Raw genomic sequence first — 6,000 nt, forward strand, 5'->3', positions numbered from 1 at the left:
AGCAAATTGCCAGTCAGACTCCTTTTAGTAACTCCTGACAACTCTACCTTTTGACCTTTATCCCTACGTGCTATTCAAGTCAATGTTTAATTGCATAATGTATGTACATAATGAGATCAAACACAAAGGTCTGAAACCTGAGTTGCACTTTGGCAGTACTGAGGCCTTTTTCAACTGAAGTTACTCTCTGACTCTTATCACTCTAATCACTGAGTCAAATCACAACCCTGGGGTGCATAACCTCTACACAGTTGCACAAACCATCTCTACACTGGCCAGATGAACGGGTGTATAGTTAGTTTGGTAGGTAAGGGGGGTGGTGCAGAAGAGAGGGATGAAGGGATCAGCGGTTGCTTCAGATAGGATTTTCAAAAGCAGTCAGCATGGGCTGACAATGGTAAAACTCCCCCCGGCTTCACTGGAGATGGAGTTAGGCCAGCGCTGAGTTGCTAGGAAATTTTCCCCCTTTATATTCAAGAGCTGTGGCACTTATTCACAAGAGTTCCTCAGGCCTCATAGCAGCTCCTTCTAGAACTTAGCTTTCTCTCTCCCTGATGATGTGCCGCCCGAAGGCCTGAGTAACAACCTGCCCCGCTGCTCCTGAGAGGTGGAGAGAAAAGGTAGGGAAGGAATGAGTTCCCATCTGTCCATGGGAGGAGTTGCAAGGTATGGTGTCTGATACTCTGCTCTTGGCCTCTGATCCCCAGAGGGAGGGGTTCTTAATGGACCCGTTTGCTGCACCTCGGCTTAGGGCTCTCAATCAGGGATACTGTTTTGTACTGCGTGGGCTATTCCATCCCCCTGGCTAGAGGCTCAAACTCAGACTAGACCTTGTACAAACATATACTAACATGGGGCTAGAAATCAAAATGGTCTCTTATGTAATAGACCCAGGCCAGTTGGGTACAACAAAGTAGGTGAAGGTGGATATACTGGCCACTGGATTAGCAGTTTTTTGTTCCCTGACTGACCAGAGCAGAGGCTGCTCCAGACTAATGAGAACACCTGACTCCAATTAACCTGCAAAGAGTCAGGTGAGTCCATTAAGGTAATGTGAATACCTAATTAAGGCCTTTTTGATACTATAAAAGGGAAGTGGCCCAGGAAAATGTAGCAACTCTGGCAGTGAAAGATTGGCTGCCAAAAGCTGCTACCATTAGGGTCCCTGGGCCGGAACCCGGAGTAGAGGGTGGGCCCGGGTTTCCCCCCTCCCCAACCTGCCACTACAGAAACACCTCCTGGGAAGGGAAGACAGGCCCCTGTCAGGACAGGAGGCTAAACTGTTCTGAAATAAGCTCTAGGGACAACAGACTGTGGGAGTTCTCTCACCAACCTCCTTCCTGGCTTATGATGAAAAGGGCTCAGTAGACTGTAACCCTGGCCCTAGAGAGAGAAGGGTTCTGTGGAGGGTCGCAGTGAGCCACTGAGGCTAGCATAAACCGCCTAGAAGCGCGGGACCCACAGGGACAAGGTCGGAGCTCTGCTACGCTTACTTATGGCAAGGAAGCGAACTAAACACTGAACACAGCCTGGTCACCTCTTCTGACACACAAGATGAATGCAGCAGTTTAAAACAAGAATTTGCACTTAGTCTTACACAACAAAGCAGTGAGACCTCTGTGGTTATTCCCCACTATCAGCGCTACAGTGCAGATCCCAAAGCTGCAGAATCAGACACAAAGTTGTTGTAGTGACTAGTAATAAGACTCTCAGAATCTGAGTATAAGGCATTTTTCATTTCCATTTTTCTTGACTGAGGTTACTTCCTTAGATAGTCAGGTCAAATACTGGAGATTATTGAAATCTATTATTTTAAAAATAGCAGATGCAGTAAGTGTGTTTTTGAGATACAAAGAGACTTAGAGCTGTGTGTAATCAGCATGTTGATGACACCATAATGCACCCCACCCCACTATTTCCCCAAGCAGCCTCACATATTGAACTGAAGCGCCGATGGAAAGAACCAATGCAGTGTCACCTAGGAGAGAGCCTCTTGGACAGATGAACCCAACACTACACTCTGGTCCTCTCATCAGAAGAAGAATGATGCTACTCAACTGGAATTCCATGGCATATACCACAACCTTGTCAACAGTATATCATGGTCAAAAGTATCAAAGGCAGATGGCAGATCTGAAAGAATTGGTATAAATACTGGGGCTTTGTCCATCACCAAGAGGAAATGATTGTCCAATGAAGCCTGTGCAATTCATGTGCCTATTCCAGTCTAAAACCAGAATGAAAGGAGCTCCTAAAAGCTGAGCCCTCCAGAGAATGCTTGAGCTGCCTCACAATGACTTTCTCAATATTGTCCCCCCCACCCCACTCCCTGCCTAAAAAAAAAGTGTATCCGTGGATAAAACCAAAATGGAGAAAAGAAAAATTCAGAATGGATGGAAAGATACTCAGTTGTTATTTGTCCACAGCATAAGCAGTGGAACCCTAAAGGCAGCATAAAATTTACTCCTGTAAAGGTATTTGATCATTTTTGTTGTGCACTTATATGTAAAAGTGGATAAAAGCAGAGCAGAGGTGGGTTCTTCATTCTTTCATATGTTCTAACAAAGCTTTTTCTAAAAAAGGTTGTTCCTCAAAAACCCCTGAGTCAGTGAGTGATATTGTCCAACCAGCTCTTCCTTTATGAAAGGTACCGGAAACTTTTTCATGGTAATAATCTCTGATGCTTTTATGTTCATATGTATTTCAGGTGCAACAATGACTACTTCATGTTCTTTCTTCCTGCATGCTTGTTGAGACAGCAACCCTCTGCAAGGAGGCCAGGAGAAGAAGCAGCACTTCAGCTGCTGTGCAACAAGATTGAAACATTTCTCCATAAATAAATTTCATGTACAACAAAGTCAAGCTTTATACCTAACCTCATGCCCTTTGGTACAACTCCTCCCTGCTCACTGTATATCCTGTTACAATTTCCAGTCAATATGTAAGCTTATAACATGCCCACATTTAACAATAAACCAAAGTTAGAGGAACATGTGATCGGGTAGCTGGCCCCTGTGGCCAGGTACCCAGCCTACCTGTGACAGGCTCTGCTAAGGAGAATGAACCAACCAAGATCCACCTGTGAGTTATTTAACTAGATGCCTGGGTGGTCATTCATTAGTTAAGGAACACCTGGGTCAATAAAGGCTATGAGGGCTCCATCAGAAAGCCCCAGAACAGAGGAAGCTCCTGGTGGGGAGCGACATCTCAAGGGAGCTTGTGAGGAAGCTACTGGCAGTGGTGGCTCCCTGAAGAGCACAGGCCCAGAGAGAAGGAACAGGCCCAGAGAGAGAGTGCTCCCAGGCAAGGGACCAGTGCAGCCCAGGAAACAAACTGGGCATGGGACCTTGTGAGGAACTACTAGGGGCTCAGCAAAGAGTGACACACCAGCGGGGAAGAGTGGCATCTGGCCAAAGGCCCAAGTTCCAGGCAGCGAGCTCAGCCTGCAAGTGCCCCGTGGCCAGTGGTGAGCTGCAGCCGGTTCGCAACGGTTCGCGCGAACCGGTTGTTAAATTTAGAAGCCCGTTTAGAACCGGTTGTTCCTGGAGGAACAACTAGTTCCAAAAGGGCTTTTAAATTTAACTAAAGCTCTAGCAGCTCCCTACCCTTCCCCCGGCCCCAGCTCACCTCACTCCGCCTCCTCTTCTCAACTCTCCTCCGGCTTCTCCTCCCCCTCCCCAGTTTCCCGCGAATCAGCTGTTCGCGCGGGAAGCCTGGGAGGGCTGAGAAGAAAGCAGAGGCTTCCCGCAGGTGAGTTTGAGCTGGGGTCCAGGCTGGAGGACAGGGGCGCCACTGGGAGAAGGGTTCCAGGCGCCGCGCTGCCGGGCGAGGTTGGGGCCGGACCCTGGGGCCGGGCGGCGCGGCTCCTGGCCCCAGGTGTCCAGCTGTGACCTCGCCGGGCAGGGCGGCGCGGCTCCTGCCCCGGCCCCCGGGTCCTGCCGCGAGCTCGGCCGGGCAGCGCAGCTCCTGCCCTGGCCCCCGGGTCCTGCCGCGAGCTCGGCCGGGCGGCGCAGCTCCTGCCCCGGCCCCCGGGGTCCGGCCGGGCGGTGCGGGTTCGGCCCAGCGATGCGGTTCCTGCCCCGGCCCCCGGGGTCCGGCCGGGCGGCGCGGTTCCTGCCCCGGGGTCCGGCCGGGCAGCGCGGTTCCTGCCCCGGCCCCGACATCGGCCAGGTGGCTCCGGTCCCAGCCCCAGCCCAGCTGGGCCCCCATCTCCAGGCAGCACGGTAAGGGAGCGGGTGTTGGATAGAGGGCAGGGGAGTTGGGGGTGTGGATAGGGGTCGGGGCGGTCAGAGGGCAGGGAAGAGGGGGATTGAATGGGGGCAAGGGTCCCGGGGGGGCAGTCAGGAAGGAGCAGGGGTTGGATGGGGCGGTGGGGGGCAGTTAGGGGTAGGGATTCCAGGGACAGTCAGGGGACAGAGAGAAGGGGTGGTTGGATGGGGTGGGGGTCCCCGGGTGCCATCAGGAATGAGAGAAGGGGTTGGATGGGGTGGCAAGGGGCAGACAAGGGACAGGGAAGGGGGGTGGAAAGGGCACGGGTCCCAGGGGGGGGGCCTGTCAAGGAACATGGGGGGGGGTTGGATGGGGCAGGAGTCCCACGGGGGGGAGGCATGACCCCTCCTGGGGTGAGTAGGGAACCGGTTGTTAGTATTTTGGCAGCTCATCACTGCCCTTTTCAGAGGAGAGACGCAAGACTGATTAACCCAGAGGTGGAGAGTTTCTGGTGGAGCAGCTGCCTGAAGCTGTTGGTTGTTTTTGCATTGTCCTTTTCTGATCAATAAATGAGACCCTCTGAAAAGCGCATGCTTTAATACTAGGAAGCCCTGCTTGTTGATTCCCCAGATGGCTGCAAGGGAACATGCAGGGTGTCAGTACAGAACACTTAACCACTTTCCCAGTCTGTGTACATTCTGGCCTACTGCCTTCTCCAGCCATATCACTGAGGTAGAACCTCCCACCTTCTAAATGCCTCCCCAGACCCTACAAAGGAGTCCCAAGGAATTAAGTCTCCCTGTGTTGGCTGCCCTCCCTGACATGAGCAAGTTCCCATCTTCCAGTCCCCATGCAGGAGACTAGGAAGTGAAGTTGAAGGCTGCCCTGACCCCTTCTCCAGGCTTCAATTGCTTCCCAGCCTCTTGCAAGAGTCCGGGGATAGAAGAATGCATTTTCCTGTACTTCTGTATCTTGTTTGGAAGTTGGTCCTCCAGTCCCATGCTGGGGTTTCAAGAAAGAAGGAGGAAGGACCCTTGTTTTGGTCCCAACTCAAAACTGGAGCTGGTTGGCAAATTACTTTTCCACCAGAAAATTTCAGTGACAACACAATTGTTCAGATTTTCATTGAATAAAGGAAAGACGTGAAACCCAAACATTTTTGCTTTAAAGCCAAAACAAATTCATTTTTCAGTTGCAGAAAATGGAACATTTTTTGTTTTTTAGTTTTACAAAAATCTGAGAATTTTCAACAACAAATGGAAACATTTTTGCAAAAATGTTCCTTTTGTTGAAGAGTCTCTGCAGCTGGCAAACACCGTCCTGTAGAGCCGAGGGAAGAGAATGCTGTGGGGATGCCGCAGAGCAGTGACTGAGGATGAGGTAATCATGCTAGTGAACAAGACTGAAAGTGAAACTGATCATACACTAAGTGTCGTCAAACACAGCTACAGCAGTCCTTTACTACTAATGAAATGATACTGATTTATACCAGTGGCAGAATCTCTCATTCCCACTTAGTGACCTAGCTTTTCAAGTCACCCATTCATGGGATCAACAGAAACTTGCTCCTTAACCCAGGTGGTAATTTAAGAAGGGTGAAGCAGAATTGTACTTAGTACATTTGAGACAGGTGACAGTCTAATAGGAGGTTCTCCTGTTACAGGTTTCACTACGCTCATTGGATTCAAAATAAAACTAGGCTTTGCAAAAGCCTCGAAGCTTGTGAACTGTGCTGGATCTTGAAAGTCCATTAGCTTGCTGTAATAAGGTACTTAAACACATAGCATGTCT

General features: G+C 50.4%; 1 protein-coding gene across 3 annotated transcripts in view; it reads right to left on the reverse strand.

Annotated features, from left to right (window-relative positions):
• The window catches only part of LOC123378363 (UDP-glucuronosyltransferase 1-6-like), a 113,954-nt gene that overhangs the window by 28,711 nt on the left and 79,243 nt on the right, over positions 1–6,000 (reverse strand). The window lies entirely within an intron of this gene.

Source organism: Mauremys mutica, chromosome 10 (assembly GCF_020497125.1).
Source record: "Mauremys mutica isolate MM-2020 ecotype Southern chromosome 10, ASM2049712v1, whole genome shotgun sequence".
In the NCBI taxonomy this organism is placed as follows: domain Eukaryota; kingdom Metazoa; phylum Chordata; order Testudines; family Geoemydidae; genus Mauremys; species Mauremys mutica.